Source organism: Geotrypetes seraphini, chromosome 5, assembly GCF_902459505.1.
Source record: "Geotrypetes seraphini chromosome 5, aGeoSer1.1, whole genome shotgun sequence".
In the NCBI taxonomy this organism is placed as follows: Eukaryota; Metazoa; Chordata; class Amphibia; order Gymnophiona; family Dermophiidae; genus Geotrypetes; species Geotrypetes seraphini.
The window spans coordinates 32,789,318-32,815,828 of NC_047088.1; positions in this window are offsets into that span (position 1 = coordinate 32,789,318).

Here is a 26,511-nt window from a genome sequence, read left to right on the forward strand (position 1 = left end):
TTTAAGTGCTATTTATGACATACAGTAAATCACAAATCGCTTGTCAAATGAAATAAAGGATGATCATACTCTACATTAAAGGCAATGCACAATATTTTTCACATAAAGCTATGAAGTAACTGTGTTTGTGTGTGTGGGTGGGAGAACAAATACACTTCTCCCTCCGTATTCACTGTGATAGGGGATTAATAGAACCGCGAATACAGAAAAACCGTGAATAACTTTTTCATATGTTATTCGCAGTTTTCTATTAAAAACCATCGTGAATATGATGAAACCGCGAATAACATGGTGGGAGACCTGGTCTGTTCCTGAAGGAGAGGCAAAACACGGTGATGAAAGTGCTGGGAATCGGCGATTTTCTCTGTAACCGCTTGGAATCAGAGATTTCTCTATGCACGCTGATGTAATTTGGGGGGAGGAGCCAGCAAGCTAAAAACCGTGAATAATCGAAACCGAGAATGCTGATACTGCGAATACAGAGGGAGAAGTATATTGCACCCATTTCCAAACATCATTGAAAGAAGAAAAGGAGAAGAAAACCAGCTCAATTAGTAAACGCACTAGCAAAGTGGAACACCTCAACAAAAAAACTGAAGAGGCTCTAAATGGATTTGACCCACATTACAACTTCAGCTGGATTAGCTTTAGAAGCAACCCGTTAATATAACTGAAGACGACTTTTTGTTTTTTGAAAGATTATCAATTATTTCCAAGGAAAATGTAACGGAAAATGTGTACCAATAGAGAGAGCCCTCCAAGTCGGGACATGATCATTTTTCACATCTGTCATCTCTTCTGTTGCTGAAGAGATCAGAGAAGGCACATACATTACATCCCCCTCAAATGAATGTCTTAAAAAGTATACCAGTGAGGTGCAAGCTATCCGACGATTGCTGAATTAGAGAATGACAAATTTTTCCCTGTCCCCACGGGAACACATTTTCCCATCCTGTCCTGGCGAGTTCTTTTCCTGTCCCTGCCCCATTCCTGCAAGCTCTGTCCTCATCTGCACATGCCTCAAATACTTTAAAATCCTAAGTAGCATCATTCTAGAGCTGATTGTGATGTCATAATGCCTCATTCCACCAATGCCTAAACTCCGACCTCATCTGCACAATTCTCAAACCCTTTAAAATCCTAAGTAGCAACATTCTAGAGCTCAGACTGTGATGTCATAATGCCTCATTCCACCAATGCCTAAGCTCTGTCTTCATCTACACAAGCCTCAAACACTTTAAAATCATAAGTAGCAACATTCTAGGGCTCAGAATGTGATGTCATAATGCCTCCTTCCACCAATGCCTAAACTCCGACCTCATCTGCACAATTCTCAAACCCTTTAAAATCCTAAGTAGCAACATTCTAGAGCTCAGATTGTGATGTCATAATGCCTCATTCCACCAATGTCTAAGCTCTGTCCTCATCTGCATAAGCCTCAAACACTTTAAAATCATAAGTGTTTGAGGCTTGTGCGGTTAAGGAAGAGCTTACAGGATTGGGGCAGGGACAGGGACAGTGACAAAACTCACGGGGATGGTATGGGGAAATTGAGTTCCTGTCTCCATGTCATTCTCTAAGCTGAATTTCTTCCTCTTTTTTACTCTGAGAGTGTCTGCACTGACCCTTGGATAAACAGCTTATACTCTGGTATTTGTAAGGAGAGCCTCAGCTGGAACATTCACAATCGTCTCCAAATGTATTTTCAGCATCTCCAAGGAGAGAACAGCTAGAGATTCCAGGAAGTTAAAATAGGTTGATTTTCAGATGTTTCCAGCTTTTGATATGCTAAATGCTTGTCTTGAATAATAATAGTATTGGTAGGATATAGTGCATCAACCCGCTGCCCTAATGTCTGCAATTTCCCAGCATGGTCTGAAAGCTTTTGCTTCTGGGTCTGAAACTTCCTCTAGATTTAAAGAAACAATTTTCTTCTTTTTTTTTCCATTTGAGAACTTTACCAGTGTAGAAACTGCACACAGGCCTGCCACCCTCTTCAGCATAATCCCTTGCCTGTCCTTTTCCATTTAAAGCTGAGTAGGTGCTTCATCTGTGTGAATACAGATCAGAAATATTTGTTAAACGATTCTACTTTACCCTCATTAGCCTGTACATATTTCTCTCCATTGCCGAGTCTCACAAAGTCACTTATCAACCATTTCCAAGGAAATTCACTGATCCACAAGCCACTGATCCAGTGGCTGTGCGGGTCCTCTGCATCCTCTGATAAGTTTGACCAAATGGAAAAAGGAGACCTCCAGAATTCCCCCAGTCACTTTTAATTGCAGCGTGAAATGTAGAAAGCATAAACAACTGTAATTGATATTAGGGATGAGAAGCCTAAATTTTTTTAATATCCTGTCATTTCCCATGTCATTTTTTTCAGAATTTTCCTTTTTGGGATTTTTTCCTTCATTATTATTTTTTTTTAAATTACAGAAACAATATTGTTGGTAGTTTGCACTCTTTCAGAAACAGTGTACCCTCTTTCAAAAGTACACTTATTGTGAAAAGTGCATTTGCTTTTGAAAGAAGATACACAAGCAGAAAACAATACAAAACCACATGCCATCCAGCATCTTCTCTGTCTGTCCCTCCCTTCCCCCACCACTATCCAGCAGCCTCTCTCTTGTCTATCTCATTCCCACTGACATCCGTGTGTTCTTGTCTCTCCCTCTCCCCCTGCCATCTAGCATTCTCCCTTTCTCTCTCCTCCTTGCCTCTCTCTGCCAGCCAGCATCTCCTGTCTTGTCTCTCTCTCTCTCTGTCCCCCTGCCATCTAGAATTCCCCTTTCTCTCTCTTCTCCCTTGCCATCCATCCCTTCCTCGCTTGTCTCCCTCTCTGCCAGCCAACATCTCCTGTCTTCTCTCTCTGTCCCTCTCTCCCATCCAGTATCTCCTGTCTCTCTTGTCTGCTCCCACCATTCAGCATTTCTCTAGTTAGTCCCCCTCTCACTCTTTCTCCTTTCCATGTCCTTCCCCTCCCTTTGCAGACTTCCAATGTTATTTCAAATGATTACTCATCTTTATCTGATACCAATTGCCCCTCATCCATGACTAGCTGTGGAAACTAACATCCCATCCTAAATCAACAATAACAGAAGAATTCTGAAATGCATTAGTCGGAATTTGAAGAATGGATTGTTTCACTTACCAGACCAAAAGAAGAAATGTATAAAATCTCAACAAGCGGCAATAAGAAACATACAGGATCAATGCACCAACTTCAGAGAGAGAAGCTGAATAAGGATCTACGAGAATTCCATGGGAAGAAACAAGGAAAATGGAATGTCTTCATTCATAGCTAGCTGGAGACCAACCATAGAAGAACAATGTGTGACAGAAAACCACAGGCTGCTGTGGATCCTCCTTATCTCAAGCTCAGGGCAAGCAAATTTCTCCTAGGACAAGCAGGATGAGTCAGCCACATATGGGGTGTTGTCCCAACAGCTTCCAATTTGCGGATAAGCTCTCCAATAGCTCAGAGAGATTTTTTTTTCTCTGAGCACGTGCAGTGCCCGGGCCCCACTGGGCATGCCCGAGCCCTACTCATTTCCCCCTGCTTCCCCCTAATCCCCAGTCTTTAGTTTCCGCCCGTTCCCATCGGTCGGATTTTCTACAGCTCTCCATTACAACTTTTTTACTCATCAACTTGAAGATGCCTGAATCATCTAAAGAAACAACTGGGATGCAGGGGGATGAACACACTGGATCCTCATGAATTGTGCGCCCACTGATTGGATCCGGCGCTCGAGGTTTCCGTGTTGCTTGCATTGTGCGCACATGTCACCACGTGCACGCAAGCTAAGGAAGAGGGCACTGAGAGACTTCATGAAGAGAAGTGAGGCCCGAGAATCTTCCTCCAGCAGCCATCCTCATCGGAATGCAGCAGCGGGGGGATCCACAAGCTACAGCGGCAAGGAGCCTCCAGGATGCCCCGGCTCAGCTAATCCCCCCGCCTGCACTTGGCCCGGTAGAGAAATATCTCCCGGAGTCCCTGCATGTTGCCGCTTACAGCCAGCCTCTGCAGGGCATGAAGAGAAGTGAGGCCCGAGAATCTTCCTCCAGCAGCCATCCTCATCGGAATGCAGCAGCGGGGGATCCACAAGCTACAGTGGCAAGGAGCTTCCAGGATGCCCTGGCTCAGCTAATCCCCCCGCCTGCACTTGGCCCGGTGGAGAAATATCTCCCGGAGTCCCTGCATGTTGCCGCTTACAGCCAGCCTCTGCAGGGCAGCCGATAGGAGTCTTGCCAGACCGAGAGATCTCTCCAGGAGTCCCTGAATGTTGCCACATACAGCCAGCCTCTGCAGGGCAGCCGATCGGGGTTCAAAGGTAAGTCCTATCTGCTTGTTTTTGGGAAAACCTCTGATAATCTGTTGCAGCCCCGAGGGCTCTGCCCCACCCTCCTCCCAAACTGAATTTAAGGAGAAAGAATCTCCCATGCTTCTTTCCCTTGGAGGGGACCTGCAGACCTCTCCCTCCAATAGGAGACATGCTGCCCCAGAGTTCAGCTTGGAAAGGACATGCTGAAAAACCCCCCAAAAAAAACCAACTCGATGTTTCTTTCCCTCTTGGGGTCCTGCAGAGTCTGCAATTCACACCTCTCCCACCCCGCCCCCCTCCCCCTCTCATGTTGGGAATGAGGAGTCTGCCTGTCTCAGCAGGGTGCTGATATCATCAGAGATGCGGCATGTCAGACTATGCCTCTCCAAAGGTGGGGGTTTGAAACTCCTCAGTCTAAAAAGCTGTTTGCTCTTCATAATACCTAGGCAGAGTGCTTTTCCAGCTAGCATGAGGGACTCTGATACTTTCATGATTTCTATAGCACTGAAAGGCATATGCAGCACTGTACAATTTAATATACAATAGGCAGTACAGCAGGAGAAGCCCACTCAAGAGGCATTATCACTCCTCTTTCTCTGCCTCCAGGCACAGTGGGAAACGCAGCCAGGAGCACTGGCACAGATGAAGGGGTGCATCCTGCCCCCTCTCTGCAGGCTCTCCCCCCCCTCTCAAGAAGGACAGAGAAGGGCGGTGGGGTACACGGAGCCACCCAACCAGTCAAGTGGAGCAGCGAACCACCAGGGATGGGACCGGCAGCCACAGTTAATCCTCCTGCTGACCCACTCCTCTCTCAGTGGGCTACACTCCCTACAATGCCCCCCTTTAGAGGGAGCCACGCACAACAACATGGCGTAGTCCAGCGGCATGCCATGCACCCAAGCAACGGAGGAACAAGCTACACACCAGCCTCCAGCCACGCCCCGAGTCACCACCCACAAATAAATAAATAAATAAATAAATAAATATTTACTTAAAAAAAAACAAACAAACCCACAAACGAGGACTCACCCTAAGTCCCTCCAGAAACTCACAGCCTTTCTCAAGATCCACGTGGGTGGTCAACAAGTACCCAAGACAGAGTACTACAAGACCTGAACTACCAGTACCAGTACTTCACGCAGGCAGAGGCGATTCCAGTCCACAAGAACCTCCTGGACTGCAGAGACAAGATTTGGCTGACTCCCTCCTCAGGGCAACCAACATCAAGGAGACTGGGATTGAAGTACCAGATCTTTCCAGCCCAGGGATTCGACAACCCGCAGCAGCCATACATGGACATTGCGGTAGCTTAAGAGAAACAGGGCAGCATGACCCCCCCTCCAACCCCTGTCAGGGAAGGACCTGAAAAACCCTGGTTTCCACGGGGAAAAAGACCTTCGAGGGTGCAATGCTGAGCGCACGAATTGCTGCGCTCCAGTTCCAGATGCAGCTTTATCAGGAGGCCAGTGAGAGGAAATAAATAAATAAAATAAAATAGGGACTCCAGCTCACTACTGAGCCAGTCCACACTGGCTGAGTCCACACTGTGCTGAGCCAGTCTGTGCCCCAGCGCTCGCAACAGTAACATAACTGCTACGCAAACAAGCACCGCCCGAGGGGCAGGGGCATCCAAGGGCAGCCCTCTCCCCAAGACAAAAACAGAACCTTGACCACCCTCCGGCTCAGCAGGATCAGATTGTCTGCGAAGGCTTGGCCCAGGATCACCCTCGACCAGTGGGCCCTCAGCATCATCAAGCAGGGATTCCGAATTCGTCTCCACTCCCGCCTCCCCCCCCCCCCGAGTGGGCGGGGCACCCTCCATCTGATGACCCAATTTCCTGCAGCAAGGAGAGGACCTGCTTCGGCAGAATCAATAGAGGCGGTGACGAACAGAGGATATCACCAAGGGGTTTCTACTCCAGGAACCCCCGCATCACCATGGACAAGGACAACACTCATTCCTGGATCTCTGCAAGCTCAACAGGTGCATACAAGGGTCCAGATGCACTCTCTGGGTACAGTCTTGGCCCTGTTACAGCCCGAGTATTGGCTAGTATCCCATGCACCCAGCCCACAGGAGGCATCGTCGCTTCTAAAGCCAAGACAGACGCCTCCAATACAAAGTCCTGCCCCTTGGACTCTCAACGGCTCCAAGAGCGTTCACAAAGTGTGTGGCAGTGGCACATCCTCGCCTTCAAGGGGTGCGCGTCCTATCTTATCTCGACAGCTGGCAGCCCCGTCAACCACCATAACCCTCCTCCAAGAACTGGGGTTCCTCATCAACTACATGAAATCCCACCTGTTACCCACCCAGGGGATATCGTTCATCTGGGCAGTCATCGACACCACGCAGACCAAGGCTGTCCTACGGGACTACCAGATCGACGCCATGACATCCCTGGCCCAGTGCATCCCTGCCAGCAGCTCATCGTCAGCACGCTCCGGTCTTTGTTGTGCAGCACACCAGACTACTCATGAGATCCCTGAAAGGGCACCTCAGACGTCACTGGGACCATTGTACCCAACCTCTGATCACCCACCTACTGGAGCTCAGGGCCATAGGGAATGCCCTCAAAACCTCCAAAAAGGCAGGGCAGTCCTCACCCAAACAGAAAACCAGGTGGCCTTGCACTATATCAACAAACAGGGAGGGACAGGTTCAACCTCTCTATGCAAGGAAGCTTGCCACATGTGGGAGTTCTTCAACTCCATTCAATGCCCCATCCAGGAAACTTACCTCCCGTAGGAGCAGAACGACCTGGCAGAAAGACTCAGCCACCAGCTGGATCCCGATGAGTGGTGTCTCAACCCAGCGGCGATGAAGAAGATCTTCAGCACCTGGGGCACACCGAGCATCGACCTGTTTGCAACCGAACCGAACTCAAAATAATCGACCTTCTGCGCAAAGAGATCAACCCATCGCCGTCTCAGCCCCGACGGTCTGTCTATGAGTTGGAACCACGGACTCTTATATGCCTACCCGCCACACCCTAAGTCCTGCAGAAGATTCTTCAGGACAGAGCAACGGTGATCATGATTGCCCTGTTCGTGCCCCTGCAACCATGGTTCCCGTTCCGGCAAGGGATAGTGGTTCACCCACCTCTCCCCCCTCCCGATCTGTGCAGTTCTCATTACACAATGCGGGAACTTTACCCTCCACCACGACCTGCATTCCTTAGCCCTGACCGCATGGATGATGAGAGGATGAACCTACCACAAGACGTGGAGCACACTCTTATGGCAGCCAGAAGACCTTCAACCAGAAAACGCTATGGGTTGAAAGGGAGAAGGTTCCGCTACCAGTGCACAGACACGCAGCGAGACCCCTACAACTGCCCCATACCGGACATCCTGCAGTACATACTGAGCTTATCTCAGGGGGACCTAAAACCCACTTCCATCAAGGTCCACCTAAGTGCAATCGCGGCATACCACGCTGGCCTAGACAACAAACCAGTGTCGAGGCATCCAGGAATCACAAAATTTCATGAAGGGACTGTCCAATCTGCACCCACCGGCCAGACCACCACCGCCCGGATGGGACCTCAACTTGGTGCCGCATCAGCTCACCTCGACCCCTTCAAACCTTTGGGGGAGGCAGATCCCGTATTCCTGGCTGGGAAAACCCTGACCATCGTGTCGGCCGACACACTCCCCCATGAGAACAGGGTGGTACCAGAACCCACCCCCGATTCTTGCCGAAGGTGGCTTCAGCGTGCCTCCCGGCACTCTACATCTCCCCACAGGGAGGCACACTGCCACCTCAGCAACACCTCCTGGACTGTGTGCGGGCCCTGACTATGCATCAGATTAGACAAGCCTCAATTGTTCGTCTCCTACGACCAAAAAAGACCAGGACTTCCGGCCACCAAATGCAGGCGCTCGCGCTGGATATAAGAGTGCATCCCCTTCACCTATAGAAAAGCGCAGCTTCAACCGCAGGTGGGAGCCAACGCCCACCAGCGCAGAACCATAGCCAACACAACGGCTCATCTACAGCACACACCAATAGGGGACATCTGCGATGCAGCCGCTTGGTCCTACATGCACACCTTCACCAAGCACTACTGCCTCGACATAGCATTCCACGCTCCAAATGCATTCGGCCGAGCAGTCTTGGAAGTGGCTCTTCCCTCCCGGGAGCGACAGCAACCACTAGCACAGCCTTGACAAACACTGATCAAGTAGGGTGTTATAAATATCGACAAATACTGATCAAGTAGGGTGTTATAGATATTGATTAAGTAGGTCTTCCAGCACTCCTGCCTAGACTGAATGTGGAATAGGCAAGTATGAATTCTCACATGCAAGTACGAATTGTCACTGTTGACCAGTTGGTTTCTTACTGTTCATTGATTGTCATTGACCAGTTTTCACTGTTCTGTGAGTTAAGTAGATCTTCCAGCAATCCTGTCTAGTCTGAATGTGGAATAGGCAAGTATGAATTCTCATATGCAAGTACGAATTGTCACTGTTGACCAGTTACGAATTGTCACTGTTGACCAGTTGGTTTTCTCACTGTTCATTGATTGTCATTGACCAGTTTCGCTGTTCTGTGAGTTAAGTAGGTCTTCCAGCACTCCTGTCTAGACTGAATGTGGAATAGGCAAGTATGAATTCTCACATGCAAGTACGAATTGTCACTTTTGACTAGTTGGTTTCTCACTGTTCATTGATTGTCATTGACCAGTTCACTGTTCTGTGAGTATTATTGCTCAGTTAACACAGCACTTTATCTAAAACCTTGTTTCCACAACTTCACCTGCTTTGCCTGATTACCCTGCCCGGCTTGGCCTCCACAGCCAGGCGAGGGATGCACAAAGCGCTAAGGCGCAGGTCCAGTCGGTACATCCCTCGGCTAGGGAGTCACCCATATGTGGCTGACTCATCCTGCTTGTCCTAGGAGAAAGTGTAGTTACTTACCTGTAACGTAGGTTCTCCGTGGACAGCAGGATAATCAGCCACACAACCCACCCGCCTCCCCATACGGCCGACCCGACCATAGCTAGGAACATCCTGGGGATTAGGGGGAAGTAGGGGGAAATGGGTAGGGCTCGGGCATGCCCAGTGGGGCCCGGGCACTGCACGTGCTCAGAGAAAAAAAAAAAAATCTCTCTGAGCTATTGGAGAGCTTATCCGCAAATTGGGAGCTGTTGGGACAACACCCCATATGTGGCTGACTATCCTGCTGTCCACGGAGAACCTACATTACAGGTAAGTAACTACATTGTTCCTACCCTGGATGGCTTCCTTTTCTGTCCTAGGTTTGAATGATGATGAGAAATCACTGGGGCTCCAGATCTCTTCAGCAGTAGCTGCTTTTGCACCGTGTGGGCATCACTTGATATTGATCCATATTTTCTTGTGTCACAGACTTGGCCGTTTTTATCTGAACCAGCAAGAGAAGAAACAAGGAACTTTGAAGGAAACGCTGGTGCTCTATCATCCTACTTCTTTTGAAAGTACTGTTTTGCTGTCATTTAAATGTATTTTATTTAATTGACTAAAGGAATATGAGATGGCAGATAGCTAACAGATGCTTGGACATATTGCAGTATACATTATCCCTGGGACTAGAGGAGTAGCTTAATGATTAGAGAAGCAGGTTGTGAAACCAGAAGGCCCAGGTTCAAATCCCACGGCAGCCCTTTGTGGCCTTGGGCAAGTCTCTTAACCCTCTATGTCTCAAGAGAAGGCAATTGCCAACCACTCCTCTATCGTGTCAAAAAAATCACAAGAGGTGTCTCTCACTGTGTGGTCACCAGGAGTTAACTCTGACTCAGGCACATCTGGATCTCAATTAATTCTGGTAGCTGAGAGTACATTTCTGGAATACATGTGGCAGCATAACTGAAGAGATTCTTTGGTCAGATTTACATTGTCAATCAGAAAAATTAACTTTCTCACTAATCTCTGTCTGTATGAGGGGCCGCTGAAAAGTTCTCAGCCCAACCAGCAAGAGAATGATGTGGAGCTGTGAAACCTAGAAGTTATTCCACACGTTTTGATTCATTGATCAGAAATGAAACAGAAAGTGTCAAGAAAAGTGTAGAATAACTTGTAAGTTTCACGGCTCCACATCATTTTCTTCTTGGTTGGGCTGAGAACATTTCAGCAGCCCCTCGTATTGTGATGTCATAATGCCTCATTCCACCAATGCCTAAGAGCCAGCTTCATCAGAGATGTCACAATGGCTTGGTTTCCCTATACTTCTGCCCATGTACTAGATGCATTTGCCTCATTGAATCAAAAAGTGTGGACTAACTTGTCAGTTTTGCGGCTCCACATCATTCTCTTCTTGGTTGGACTGAGAACTTTACAGCAGCACCTCATAGGTGACCATCCGCAGACAGTCTGAGAAGCGGCAATGGTGTTATCTAGTTTAAAATGTATCGGCCTCTTGCCTAAGAAGCAACCAACATCATAGCAATACTTCCCCCACCATCTCAGGAAAATGAAGGTCAGGTATCAAGGAATCTTATCCAGAATCAGGAATCATTTGCTCACAGAGGTGTAGCAGGGTAGGAGGCGCCCAGAGCAGTGGTGACCCTCCTCTCCACTCCCTGCTCCTTCCATGCCCCCCATATCACACTCGTATCCTCCCTTCCCAAACCCATACCTCTTTATATCTTCACCAGCATGAGCAACTTCTCTGGCCTGCTGCATGCGCTGGCATTGGCTTTCCCTCTGATGTCACTTCCTATCCCCACAGCCTGGAAGTGATTTCATAGGGAGCCAAGCTGGCACGAGCAGCAGGCCAGAGTAGTTGCTCGTGCTGGTGAACATTTAAAGAGGTATGGGAGGCGGGGAAGTGAGGGTGTGAGCGTGGTGTGGGGGGAGGGGGGCAGAAAGGTGCCATCACCCCCCACCAAGATGGCACCTGAGGCGGACTGCCCCATCCCCCCTTACTATGCCACTGTGCTCAGATATCAAGCAGTTTTATTCCAGTGGTATCAGGCAATAGCAGAAATTCTTATGCCTACTTTGGAGTAATGAGGCCAGCAATGAAGCAGGGTTCCTTCCCAAATTCATGAATAAAAAGACATGGTTTTGAATAAACCTGTCCATACCCAGACTAGACCTGCTCATTCTCCCTAACTGTATCCATGGCATCCTGTTTATCTGTCTTGTCTGTTTAGACTCCTTGAAGCAGGGACTGTCTCCTTTGTGACGCTATACAGTGCTGTGTACGTTTGGTAGCGCTAAAGAAATAATTGATAGTACTATATATATTTGAATATTAACCAATCTGAATATAAATTGAGGCAACCTTTTTCCCCCAAAAAAGGAGGGAAAAAGGTTGACTCGAATATAAACTGAGATTAGAAATTTGGGTATGTGAGGGTCATAAGAAATGCCATAAGTAATCACAAATTTTTCAGTTGGGGCTGTTTCGAGTCCAAAAACGCTGAAGGAGAGCCAACAGATATCTTCCTACTTGGGGCCATGACACCAACCAAAGTTTCTGAACTTCTGTCCCCACCAGAACACCTGGTCTCAGTCTCACATGCAGAAAACAGAAAACCCCTTTTCAAATTTCCAACCCACAAATGAAAAGTACTATTGTACACAAATTAAACCCTAATATGCCAGACTCTGCACACAGTAAACTACAAAAGAAACAGAAAGAAATGCATTTCTTCCTGAACAGTTCAAATTATAAAAACAGATGTAAATTTTCAAAATTGACTATTTCTATCACTAAATTGAAAATAAAAACACTTTCCTTACCTTTATCTGGTGATTTTATTTTTTTGATCACCTAAAAACAGGGAAAAAGTGAAGTTTTCAGTAAAATGTGGGGGTTACAACCCCCCACGCCCCCCACAACGCGGCGCGATGTCTATTAAGTAAAGTGGGGAGGTTTCCCCCCACACCCCCCCCATCGGAGCACTAAAAACAGTAATTTAGAGCGGCGCGGCGCTCAATTGTCTGGGTGCGCCTTTGTCCCGGCGCACTTTTGACCTGACACCCCCGGTTGGTCTGGGGTGGGGGGAGCAGGTAGTGAAAGGCAAAAGTGCCTATGCCACTGTTCTTCAGTATGGGGCCGGGGGAGGGGGGAGCAGGTAGTGGAGGATAGCAATGCCAGCCATCAGGGGGGATAGCAGTGCCAGTCATCGGAGGGGGTGGAGGATACCAATGCCGGACATCGGGGGTGGGGTAGTGTAGGGTAGAAAATAGCAGTGTTGGTCATCGGGTGGGGAGGGGAGGATAAAAAACCCCATTATCAAAAAGGAGGCTCGAATATAAACTGAGGTTCCCATTTTGGGGCCATTTTTTGGCCCCCAAATCTCAGTTTATATTCAAGTATATATGGTACTAATAGCAAAAGGAAATGGAAGAAGGAGCCCTTACAGCAATGTTCCTCAGTGCCAGGCTCCCACTGAATATAGGTACAGCCCTCCTGACTCTTTGCCTTCAATATACGCACTCTTCCCTTCACTATTTCTTCAGAAGAATGCTGCTGGCACTGCTTCTGTAAATAACTGTTCTGCTTTGTTTTGGAACTGCTGAGCTGTGAATTTGAGCCATGCAGTGTCCAAACGCCCATGTTATTCTCACAAGACTACGTGAACTATGAAGGAATTTGGACACTGTGTGGCTCAAACTCATCCAGAGCCACATGATACTGAAAGAAATCAAGAGTGGTTGTCTCAGAGGTGGTATCAGCAACAAGAAGTGAAAAGTGAGGGAGCATTAAGAAACTAAGAGGCCCTTTTACTAACGGGTTTTAAGCCTTAATGTGTGTTTAGTGTGTGAGAAAACATTTACTGGCACACATGTTAGCATCAGTGGCATAGTAGGGGAGGGTTGGACCGCTCCGGGTGAAGCCTTGGTGGGGGCACCGGCACTTCTCCGCCCCCCATGCCACACTTGTGCCCTCTTTTCCCCACCTCCACCTCTTTAAATCTTCGCCGGCATGAGCAACTTTTCCAGCCCGCTGCTCTCGCCAGCCTGGCTCCCCTCTGAAATCACTTCCAGGTCGTGGGGCCAGGATGTGATGTCAGAGGGAAAGCCAACGACGGTTTGAACAGCAGGCTGGAGAAGCTGCTCATGCTGACAAAGATTTAAAAAGGTCCGGGGGGGAGGGAGGGTGTGAGTGTGGCATGGAAGGCGAGGAAGGAGCGGGGGAGGTGGAGACAAGGGAGTGGGGAGGCACAACGAGTATTATGTTGTTTTTCAAAAATATTTTTGTCTGAGGGGGCACGCCAAGGTTGGGGAATGGACATGGGAGTGTTATTGAAGCAGCCTGTTGGGGTGTGATATGGAGACCGGGACTGATGACCGCCAGTATTCAATACCAGGCCTTGTCTGGTGACTGGCATTGAGGGCCTAATCTATAAAGTTTGCCTAAAGTTAGGCACCAATATTGGCACCTAAGTTAATCAATCAATAGGCTTAATCAGTGCCAATATTGGCACTCAACACCTCACAATCGGCTTTAAATGGACTTGATTAAAAGTTAGGCACCTAACTCAAAAAGCTCGATTCTGTAAAAAGTAGTCGCCAAGCCTATAGCGCCTACACTAAAAAGTGGGTGTGGTTAGGGGGGAGGATCATGGGGGTGTTGTTGAGTTAGGCGCCTGTTTGTGAAGTAGGTGCTGTGATTGGTGCATAACTTTAGGTGACAAAAACCCTGGCATAAATATATTATAACGCTAAGCGCTGCCTAAGCATGCTTCGTTAATGGACTCTAAGTTTAAAAGAATCGGTGCTGATATCAATGCCTAATTTCAGGTAGTCTTTATAGAATCAGGGCCTAAACGTCTGGCCCATCTTTGGCTGGCTTATCAGTCCAGTAAGTTAATTTTAAGCGCTGGTTTTTGCGTGGCCTGATTTGGCTGCTAAACTTGGCCAATCAGTGCTTAAAATTAGAGGCTAAAGCACTATATAGCTAGCCAAGTTTAACCTACTAACTGCTAATATTCATTGGAGATATTGGTGATTAGTCAGCCAATTGCTATTTAACCAGCCAGGAGCTCTTCTTGGCTGGTAAATAGTGCTGAATATAAGATGGACTATATATCGAACACAAGTCGATGGCACCTATGTTTTGCATGCCCTACCTTAAGAATGAAGACTTAACGCGGAAGCACTTAGGGCCCGTGAATAGATAGCACTAAGTTATCTAACATTTAGGCGCACCCTGTTTGTGCCAGGGCTTTCTTGGCCTAAATGCATGTACCTAAGTTAGGCGCCCAACGGCTCCTAACTCAAAAGCAGACACCTAACTCAACAACACGTCCTTGCTGTTTCCCGATCACATTTTCAATAATGAAGTACGGGTAAGCTCTGTAGGACTCCAGAGAACTTGCCTGTCCCTAACAATTGAAAACACAATATTGAAGCACACCTTCCCCCCTCCCCAGTGGCAGCAATGCATTTGGAGGACTCCCATTCAGCATAGAGGGACGAGTGATGGTCTTCCCGGAAAAGGCCTCCTCAGTTGGTTTCCCCTCACTGTTTCATATCCCTCTAGCCTCTCCTCCTCTGTGGTTTCTGAACTCCTGCTTTGGATGTGCTCCCGTTGGAGCTGCTAAATTCTCCCATAGCCTCTGCTTCCTAGTACTGTATCTCAAAGAGGAAAAGGAAAATAAATTGTTGAATGTTGTTTGTAAAAGATATTTATATACTATTGCTTTAAATGAGATTTATATAAGTCTTGTGATGAACACTGGCACAGCCAGGGGGGCCTCGGGGGCCTCAGTGGCCTGGGCCCCTTGACCTTTGGCTAGGACTCCCTCTTGGGGTTATCATATGGCTCCAGAAAAAGGAGGACAGATTGAGACATCCGGGTTTTACTTCCATTGCTTTCAATGAAAACAATAGAAGTAAAACCTGGATATCTTAATCCGTCCTCCTTTTTCTGGAGCCATATGGTGGGCCCCTTTGCTTTGATGGCTGACCGAGCCTCACCATCTGAAGAAGTCTCCTCACGAGTCTTGCTTGTGCTGCTAGAGTAGCACTTAAGTCAGCAGTTGTACTTAGGTTGCTGATGCTGGCTCTCTCACACATGCTCACTTCAGTGACTGCACTGAGCATGTGTGGGAGTGCCGATGTCGACAGCTGAAGTGTGCTGCCGACTGAACTGAGCATGTGCGGGAGAGCCAATGTGAAATGCTGAAGTGTGCTGGTGGGTAGCACAGGCAGGACTCGCAAGGAGGCCTCTTTAGCATCCCTGCCAGCAAAGGTATACTTTAATGTGGCAGGGTGGATAGTGGCAGCAAGGGGGATAGGTGGGGAGAATACCTGGCCCCCTCCCCAAATGGCCTTCTGGCTACACCTCTGGTGATGAAGTATATTCATGTCTGAGGACTCCAACAGTGGAAAGATATTACTGTATGTCAGGAGGTTGCCATATCTGTCCTTGGGAACTCCAGTCAGTCACACTGAATACTCGCATGTATGAGAGAAATTTGCACGCAGTGGAAGCATTGCATGCAAATCAATCTCATGAATATTCTTTGCAGATATCCAGAAAACCTGACTGGCTAGGGTTCCCCCAGGACAGGTTTGGAAACCACTTCTGTAGGTATTTGGGTAACTATGGGCAGGTTTTTAGGGAGGGTGACTGTTGTTATTGGATCATCTCCTACATGCTCTAAATATCCTTTTAGGCTTTGACACTTGTTTTCTTTTCTGCCTAATGTAACATGCAAATGTTCCGTCTTTGACTAGGGCTTGCAGTCTGATGGGGCAGGCCTCCGGCGATTTCACTCTCACTCTGCTTGTAGTAAGCCACATAAACTGGTGTTTTTCATTATACCATGGAGACACTTCTAATGGGTAAAAAAAAACCACCCTCTTTGCTTATTTTCCAATACACAAACACAGTTACACACTTCCTTGACAGCAGGGTGACTTGATAACCCTTGGAGAGCTAATGAATTCTGTATAGCCTATGCAGTGGTAGATGGTACTTAACCTCGGTACTTAAGTTCTATCAGACCCAGTCGTTCTAGTCACAGCTGTTGAGATTCCAGTTTAATTGCTTCATACAGAGCCAGCCTACTCACTGCAGTTGTTTGGCGTGAAGTCCCCAGATGGAAAGTGGAGTGGATTCTGGTTAGGTTTGCCTGCATGACCTCCCTGGAGTTTACAGCCACTCTACAGGGAGCTAAATCTATGGAACTGCATGATGCTGGGAGCGCAGGCAAGTACAACCTCTTCTCTAACTCTCCAGAGAGACACACTCCCTCTGCAGGAGTACGCACCTTGCACATGGTTTAGAAGAATATTGATTTCAACATAGGGGTGATGGAACAGACCATTGCTGTAAGTGGATATGGGTTATGCAAACATATCCTTTTGCAATTCTAGTTATTTGTTTTCTTCTTTCCCTCCCAGGATCAAAAAGAATCCGGGCACATGAAAGCATGGCACATTGTTTTGCAAATCTATTTAGCTGTGGCACTTCTCTAGTGTTGCTAAGTCTGATATGTGCTCACATGGTTAATGGCCCATCTGCCCCTTCCTTGTCCCCTTGGCTGTCATTTTGTTAATAAGCTTTTTTCTCTTTCTGCAGACTGGTTTGGGTTTTTTTTTCCACACTGCTGAATGGAGTTTAATGCAAATCAGTGGTTCTTTATATACAGACCTCTCTGTATTGATCGATTAAAAAAAAAAAAACAACTTCCTTCTAGCCATGCAGTTTCCTATATGACTAGTGCTCTATTAACCACATTCCTCTCTCTGAGATGCTTGCAGTTGTGGCATTGGCTTTCCAAGATCCTAACAGTACAGGCAGACAGTTTGGACATTTGCAGATACTGTGCGCATCGTGTCTTTATCGGTGACCAGATCCCACAATGATTTGCTGAGATCAGACATAAATGCTTCTTCTTCATTAACCTGTTTTATTCAATGGAATGCAATTGTCTTGTTGTTATCTTCCCATTCATAGCATGTTGAAGCATTTAGACATGAACAAAGGAAGAAGACAAGGGATTTTGAAAAAAAAAAAAATAATAATTAGAAGTGGAATCAGAATTCTGTATATTCATGGACATTCAAGTGAATGGCATTAAAAATACATTAAACATCTTTGTTAAGATAATAAATAGTTGCAGCTGATAGCAAATCATGGACCTTTATTTAATCCTGCAGTATTACGCACATGCTCCATTTTTTGCTAACTGAATTAATATGTTAACCTAGTTTTCTGGTATGATTATGTCCCTGAACACAGTATGCTGCATCCTCTGACTGCCATGCCCTGAGATTTTAATTGTTTCTCTAATAATTGTGTTTGCAGATTTTAGAACATAATAAACAGCTTCACACTTGGCTGACAAGTAACCTGAACTGTCCTGGTGAGGCAGGAAGTGATCCTGTAGCTAAGACCTGCCCTCCAGGGGATGCAATATCCTCTTGAACTGAGGATGCCTCCAGAGGTTTCTCTTTAGGAGGGAAGCATTATGATGGTGGTTTTAGCTGGAAATTCGATTATTAGGAATGCACGTAGCTGTGGGGATGGTGAGTGTGAGGGTTGCTTTGTCACTTGCCTGCCTATTGCAAAAGAAGAGGACCTAATGCTGCATGTAGATAACATCTTCGACAGTGCTGGAGTGAAGCCTCATGTCCGGGTCTGGACGACTTTTCAAAACCCTGCACTTTGTATGGGTTTTGAAAAGCTTCTTCTTTAGGACCACGTCGGAAGGACATGCGTGGATGCAACGTGGTAACATCACGCATGCACGCACATACATTGCATGCACAGATACCCTTCCGACCAACGAGAACAGGTTGAGGGGGCAGGGCTGGATGGAAGTGGGTGGGCCCGGGGGCAGGGCTATAGGTATATATGTTCACCAACAACATAGGGCAATGTGGGAGGGAGATACTGGAAACAAAATTTAGGCTCTTAGGTAAAAAGCTGAAATCCAGATCCTCCAGGGTAGCATTTTCAGAAATGCTGCCCATTCCACGCACAGGGTCCAAGAGGCAGTCAGAGCGCTGGAGTCTCAATATATGGATGAAATGATGGCACAGGAAAGAAGAAATTGCATTTGTTAGGAACTGGGCAACATTCTGGGGAAAGGGGAGCTTATTCTAAAAAGATGGGCTTCAGTTTAAGCGGCGTAGAATCAGGATGCTGGCACTAACATTTGAAAAGGAGATAGAGCAGCTTTTAAGCTAGTACTTGGTGGGGAGACTGACAGTTATTCATGAGTGCATAGCAATGGCATAGCCAAGATGGGGGGGCCCATGGTCCTAGGCCCCCCCTCACCTAGGGTTACCAGACGTCTGGATTTCCCTGGGCATGTCCTTCTTTTGAGGACAAGTCGGCTTTTCAAAACCCAGTGCATGGTTCAAAGTGAATTATCTTGGAAGGATTCTATGTAACAGGGAAGTTTGTGCATCCTGATGGGGAAGTTGCAATTAAGTGAGCAAAAGTAAGCCTACGTCTTTTGCCGCCTCCATTTTTTCAGCATCTATGAGACAAACGTGGTTATTTTTGTTACATAGGATTTTCTGGACCCCAGTTCGATTAAATAAAATAGATAGTTCTAAGTCTAATAGATGCTGGCATTGTCATACTGGCATAGGGACTTTGGATCATCTGTTGTATTTTTGTCCGTTTATATTAATATATTGGAAGTCAATTTGGGGACAAATACATTTAGTACTAGATTCAAATGTTCCAATGTCATATGAGACTATAATTTGTGGAACAATTTTACATGTGAAACCCACTCTAGATAAATATGAGTCGTCTATTTATGATACTAACAGGTATAGCCATTCAATTGATTACAAGTAATTGGAAAAACCATGATAGAATTAATTATACATTTTTGGTGGGTGAATGTGTGTACTACATACAGATACGAACAAATTAACGCAGAATGTAGGGGTTTAGTGAGGTATTTAATAAAATTTGGAGCCCATTGACTAAATTTGTAAAAACATAATAATGTATTTTCATCATATCTCTTCTTTTCTTTGGTTTATTTATCTTTACACATCCTGAGGGTGGGGGGTTGGAGGGAGGGGGAATAAATATTGATAGTGATATTTGGGTAACTTTATTCTTTATTTGTATTGTATATTAGGACATATTATGATATTATTATATGCAGGAAAATGAAATTATTGAATGATATTTATGTTACCTGTATAGATAATAGTGTAATATGTGGAATATCTTTTGTTCTTCCATTTGTAAGACACTATTTTTGATTAAAAAAAAATAAAATAAAAAAAGTGTTTCCCGATTGGCTGGTGAGACAGCAGTAGCATGCCTACTGTCGCCTACAATTGGGATGCTGTTTGTAGAAATAGCCCCTTTGGTTGCACAGTGTTATTGAATTGTAGATCAGCAGAGGCACGCCAAAGTGCGAATTAGTGCATGTTAAATGCCAATTAAATTAATGCCAATAATTGGTTGCTAGCACCCAATTGATTAATTAGTTTACACATGCATCTGAGCCCAAATTAGGGAATGTCTACCCAATGAAGATTAGTGAAAGGGACCCTTAGATGGTGAGCCCTCCAAGGTCAAGGAGATATGTACAGTCCAATTCCCCTCAAGCTACAACTGAAAAGGCGTGAGCATACTTCAAAGATACAATAAAACAGATGCATGTATACAGTATAGACTATGTACTAGATTCACTAAGCAAACCGATCGTGTACTGATCGGTTTGCGAGCCCTTTGCGACACGATTTCCCTCCAACTTGATTCATTAACCTCTCCTTCGATCCAATCCCGATCCATGCATGCAAATGAGGGGAATTGGCATGCAAAGCAGGAGAGATGCGATTCACTAAACTTATCGACTGGATGGCCGATCAAAAAACTAGTGACTGGTGAGGACCAGTCGCTTGCGCTAAAACCCCCAATTCTCCTGCTCTGGCCGCCCTGCTCTCTGTTCTCTTCCTCGATTCTCCTGCTTGCCGCCCTGCTCTCTGCCCTGCTTCTCTGCTTTCAACCCTGATCTCCTGCCTGCCTCGATCCCCTGCTCTCAGTCCCGAATCTCTCCTGCCACCCTGACTCTCCTGCCCTTCCCCGCAGTGCAAGCCCATGGTTTTAACCCGCAGGCTTAAAGCAGGTTAAAACCAAGGGCTTGCAAAAAATAAGTTTCCTACTGAGAGTATGTGCAGACCATCTACAGGCAAGGAAGATGATCTGCACATGCTCAAGGATTACTCTCTAGCGATCCTTGCGATGAGTGGGTGGGGCCAATCATCGTCCCCATTAGTGAATTTGTCGGCCTGCATGCAATCAGGCACGGAAAGGAGGTTAGTGAATCTAGCCCTACATTTAGTTGAATAGGCCAAACTCCATAGGAGGTGTGTAAATATTGTGTACTACAGTGTTCTTCAACCACCGGTCCATGGACCAGTGCTGGTCCACAAAAATTTCCTGCCGGTCCACAGGGCCAGCACGTACATCAGACCTAAAACAGTGTCCTTTAACCACCGGTCCACGGTGCGATCGATGCGGCGTTACCTTCGAGCCAGCTCCCTCTTCCTAACTGATTCAGTGCACAAAGCCATGGACAGTGGCTCCTACGGGAATCCTGCGCCTGAACCGGAAGCCTTCTCTCTGACGTTGCAACGTCAGAGGGAAGGCTTCCAGATGAGGTACGGGACGTGCAAGGTGTAATTAGTACTATTATGGGGGCAGAGTCTGAGGTGGAGATTGGGTAGAGATGGGCGGGGTCTTGCCCATGTCTTAGCCCAGTGTTCTTCAACCGCCGGTCCACGGACCGATGTTGGTCCACAGAATAATTCTTTTTTTCTGCCGGTCCATAGGTGTAAAAAGGTTGAAAAACACTGGTGTACTAAGCTGCAATAGTAAACCTAATATTAGATGTGAAGATAGGTAGGATGATTGATTTGGTATGAACATACCTCGGCTTTAGAAAATTACTTAAAAACTACCTATTCAGCAAACAAGACCCGAAGTGTCGTCCCCCCTGACAATAACTCCCCCTCCCCACTCTGCCTCCCTCACGAGGCCTCCCCACCCCCCTTTTTTTTTCCCCCCCACTTTCCACATCCTCTGTCTAGTTCGATTAAAGCTGTAATTCTGATAAATAATTGTAAATCTGCCTGTCTATGCAGATCCTAATCTAATTCGATGTAAATCGCCTTGAACTCGCTGGGTATGGCGGTATATAAGAATAAACTATTATTATTATTATTATATACATATATAAGTAGGACGATCGATGTGCTGGTAACGTAAGTAGGATGACTGATTGATTATGCCATAATTATGCTGGTATTAATAACTCTGTATTGTAACGCTGCTACAGAAGCCTCTGTAACCCTGTATAGAGCCTATGGGGTTCATAATAAAAAAAAAAAAAGTCTAAAAAGTGTCCTAAATGGCTACTTGGATGATCAAAAATCCTGATCGTCCAAATACCCATAACCAAAGCTGGTTTTTAGACGTATCTAAAAACAGCTTAGGCCTTTCCCCTGCCTCTAAACGCACAGAGAGAAAAGAGGTGTGTTTAGAGGAGGGGAAAGGGCGGGCAGTGGGCAGGAGGTGGGCCGACCTACACCTAGGCGTACAACAGGTATAACCAAAACATTTACAGGTTGCCCAGTCAGCACTTAGACCTTTTTGACTTAGACGAAGTCAAACCAGGTCTAAGTGCCGAAAAAGGGGCCGCTGAGCTGATGGGCCTCCTGTGGGCGGGGCCTTAGGCACATGGGCACAACCTGGCTCAGGCGCCTCAGGCCCCACCTGTGGGCGGGGTTTCTTCCGCCTGGGCCAATCCGGCCCCATTCTGGACCCAGCTGGCCTGCCAGACGGGTGGGCTTGGCACCCGTCCGTCTGGCCAACGTACAGGTACAGGTACGGGGAAGGGGTGGGGGTGGGGGTGGAGGTGGGGGAGTCGTGGAGTTGGCCGGGGGGGTTGCGGGTCGGCGGGGGGTCTGATCGGGGGTTCTGGGGGGATGGTCGTTGGGGTAGGGGGGTTGAGTCGAGGGCAGGAGGGCCTGGGATCCCTCCTGCCCGTATTGTAGTGGGGGATGGGGGTAAGGGGTCGCCAGGGCCAGGGGGGCTTGGGTTCCCTCCTGGCCCAATCCAGTAGGGGGGGTCGTCGGGGCCAGGAGAGCTTGGGCTCTCTCCTGGCCCGTTGAATCGGGGGGGGGGGGGTCGCCGGGGCCAGGAGAGCTTGGGCTCTCTCCTGGCCCGTTGAATCGGAGGGGGGGGGGTCACCGGACCAGGAGAGCTTGGGCTCTCTCCTGGCCCGTTGAATCGAGTCGGGGGGGCACGATCATCGGGCCAAGAGGGCTTGGCCTCCCTCTTGCCCTGATATCGTCGGGGGTGCTGCAGCTGCCGCGGGGCAAGAGGGCTTGGGCTCCCTCTTGCCCCAATGTTGTCGGGGGGGGGGGGTTGCGGTTCAACGGGGCAAGAGGGCTTGGGCTCCCTCTTGCCCCAATGTTGTCGGGGGGGGGGGGGTTTCGCGGTTCGACATGGCAGAAGGGCTTGGGCACCCTCCTGCCTGGATCGTTGGGGGGGGGATTCTGTAACCGGTGTTGTTTTTGACAGACACCGGTTACAGAATCCAGCTGTTAGGTGAAGGACTGGCTCCTCCTTCGCCTAAAAGCCCTTCTGTTGGACGTTTGGGGCTTAGGCGTTTTTTTGGTTCATTATGGCCAAAAAGTGTAGACGTCGTGGGGGTGTACTTTTAGACGTAGTGGTGATCTGTGCTTTTTGTAGAGGCAGGCCATAATCAAAACAAGGACGTTTGTTTTGGTTATGGACACTTTCCCTGCTTCTGCTTTGAACGTTTAAGGACTTAGGCCAAAAAGGGACTTAGATGGGTTTTTGATTATGCCCCTCTACGTATTGTAACACCTCCACAGAAGCTCCAATATTGTAACATCTTTTACAAAACCTCATGCAAAGCACTCCGAATTGACATCCCAGTCATTAGTAGCAGTATAGAAGCGAACCATAAAACTGAAAACTGAGGATGCATCCTCAGTGCTCATCCCGGGTTATAGGGAAGCTATTCCATGTATCCACTACCTCTCCCATGAAGAAAGATTTTCTAAGATTACTTCTGAGTTTATCCCTTCTCCCCTTGGCAGGGGTAGGCAATTCCGGTCCTCGAGAGCCGGAGCCAGGTCAGGTTTTCAGGATATCCACAATAAATATGCATGAGGTCGATTTGCATCTCAAGGAGGCAGTGCATGCAAATCCATCTCATACATATTCATTGTGGATATCCTGAAAACCTGACCTGGCTCTGGCTCTCGAGGACCGGAATTGCCTACCCCTGCCTTAGACCATCCTTGCTTCTGAACTTGCTGCTTCCTGTGCACTTTTAATCACTCTGAGTTAGTTAAATGTCTGTTATCACCCTCCCTATTTCTAGAACATAATGTATGTCCATGCTTAGGATTTTATCCTCTGGGGGGGGAAAAAAACATGATATAAGTCCTCTGAGGTCCTATTTTTCCTCTTCAGTCATCTGCATATATTTTGAAAGTCTGTCAGGTAAGTCAGCGTGAAATACTCAATGAATATGCTAAACTGAGAAAACTACCCTAAGTCAGCACTGCAGTTTTTTCAATTCTGTTTTTAATTCAGATCCTGAATGTGGCTAGTTAAGGGTTTTTTTTCCCCTTTTTTTAATGAATAAAGCCCTTCATTTTCATTAGAAAAGCCACACTTGAGAGAAAAAGAACAGAACAATGGGCCAGATGTGCTCAGGGGTTTCTCCCATTGTGAGTGCATGGGAAAAATGCTTCATAAATCTGGCCCAATGTGTTTCTTTGTTTCTGGTTTTTGGCCAGATACATATCCTACCTGATGCTTTTCCTGTCTGCACAACTGCTGTGTGGTTATCTTCTGCCATTTACCCCCCACAGCAGAAACAGGTTAAAAAGTCCTACCCTCCTTGATATCTGTGAGGAAACAGGACAAACTCTCTCCTCTTGTAGAGGCTGACAGCTTCACCTCGGGGGCTCGTCCAGCTTCAGCCAGCCTGAGATAAGAGAACTTTGCTTGAACCCTGATTCCCCCCCCCCCGGCTGAAAATGTACGGCACCAGAATGACATGCTAATGAAAACCGTTCCTATCCCAAGCTCATCCATACAATATTTTCCACATTCCCGTGCAGGATTTCCCTGTCTCCACCCCACCCCCACCAATTCAAACATAGAAATAAGTTACACATAGCTTGAAGAAAAAATAATATAGGGCTCCTTTTACGAAGATGCGCCAGCGTTTTTAGCGCACACACCGGATTAGCGCGCGCTAGCCGAAAAACTACTGCCTGCTCAAGAGGAGGCGGTAGTGGCTAGCGCGCGGCATTTTATCGTGCGCTATTCCGCGCTTTAGGGCCCTAACGCGCCTTCGTAAGGGAGCCCCTAGTTAATAGTGATGGTAAGTCCAGTGAGTGAAATTGTCGTTTCAGATGAAGTGCCAATTACTAGAACAGCTAAAAGACACTATGCAAGCTGACCTAGTCTAGGCCAAACCATTTCCTTGTTCTGCCAAAATATTCTCACAAGTTTGCAAGTTCTTTAAGTAGCGAGAGATGAAGTTTTGGAGGTATTGTGGCTTTAATGTTCCCCGTCCCTGTGGTAAAACTGTGATCATTACTATGGTTGCCACCATCCGTGTTGCAATACCAGGTAGGAATTGCCATGGCTATCGCGGTATTATCGCTTTCCCCATTACTAGCACCAAACCACAGGCTAAAACTGGAGTCATTAAAAAAAAATGAAAAAACTTGGCACTGCAGTAGGTATTGTATTCTTATGCAGACAGTCTCCTTGTAATGTTTCAATTAATTCATGGAGCAGAAGTGAATTTGCACAGTTGCCCATCACTTAGGGATGATAAAGCAAAGATACCTCATAAGTAATGGTACAGCAGAGTCAAGAATGACATCAAACAGCAACGGGGCTGAAGTGATTATGACAACATCCAGAGCTGATGTCATTTTGGTCCGAGGCTGACATACTCTTATTGGTAAAAGACAGTTCATGCAAACCATAAGAGAAGAAACATAAGAAATTTGCACATGTTGTATTCAAATAATCCAAAACACCGCCATAAAACTGATTTCTAACGCCCAGAAATATGCTCATGTTGCGCGACTCTTGAAGAAGGCCCATTGGCTTCCAATCTCTCATCGTGTCACTTACAAGATCCTGTTACTAACCTTTAAAGCTCATACAACAAATCTTCCAGAATTATATGTTGAGATTCATATGTAATGCACTGTTACTACTTGAAAATCAATAAAGATTTATATAAAAAAAAGCTTCCAGAATTTATTAACAGATTCTTTATTCCGTACGCCCATGTAAAAACCCTACGCTCTAATAATCAACATTTGTTATCTATTCCTTCAATGAGACAACTCAGTACGACACGTTCTACCATCTTTTCGGTTACAGCTCCTAAGCCCTGAAACGCTATGCCTGCAGAACTATGCAAAGAAACTGTACTAGAACGATTTAAATCTAATCTAAAAACCTTCTTATTTAACAATGCCTTTATATAGAATTGTTTATTCATTTTTATTTCAGATGGGGGCGCCACTCCTTTTGGATTTTTTTACCCTTTTTGTCTTCCTTTCCTGTCTATGATGTAGTTCCTCCCTCTCATCCTACATTTTCTGTACGTCCGTGTCTGTTTTGTTTAATGTATCTTTAATTTAACAATGTACGCCGCTTAGAAAACTGATAAGTGGATTATCAAATTTTAAATAAAACTTGGAAACTATTCTACTCTAGCACTGAGACCTCTGGTCCTTGACTAATGTTGTAAAGCAGTATACACTAGAATAAGAACATATGAATTGCCGCTGCTGGGTTAGACCAGTGGTCCATCCTGCCCAGCAGTCCGCACACGCAGCGGCCCCTAGGTCAAGACCAGTTCTCCAAATGAGTCCAGTCTCACCAGTTTAGCATAAACTTGTCCAACTTTGTCTTGAAACCCTGGAGGGTGTTTTCCCCTATAACAGACTCCGGAAGAGCGTTCCAGTTTTCTACCACTCTCTGGGTGAAGAAGAATTTCCTTACGTTTGTACGGAATCTATCCCCTTTCAACTTTAGAGAGTGTTCTCTCATTCTCCCTACCTTGGAGAGGGTGAACAGTCTGTCTTTCTCTACTAAGTCTATTCCCTTCAGTATTTTGACATATACATCGCATATGGAAGAGTCTTTCAATGTTATGAGTGTCCATGTGCGGAAGGATAC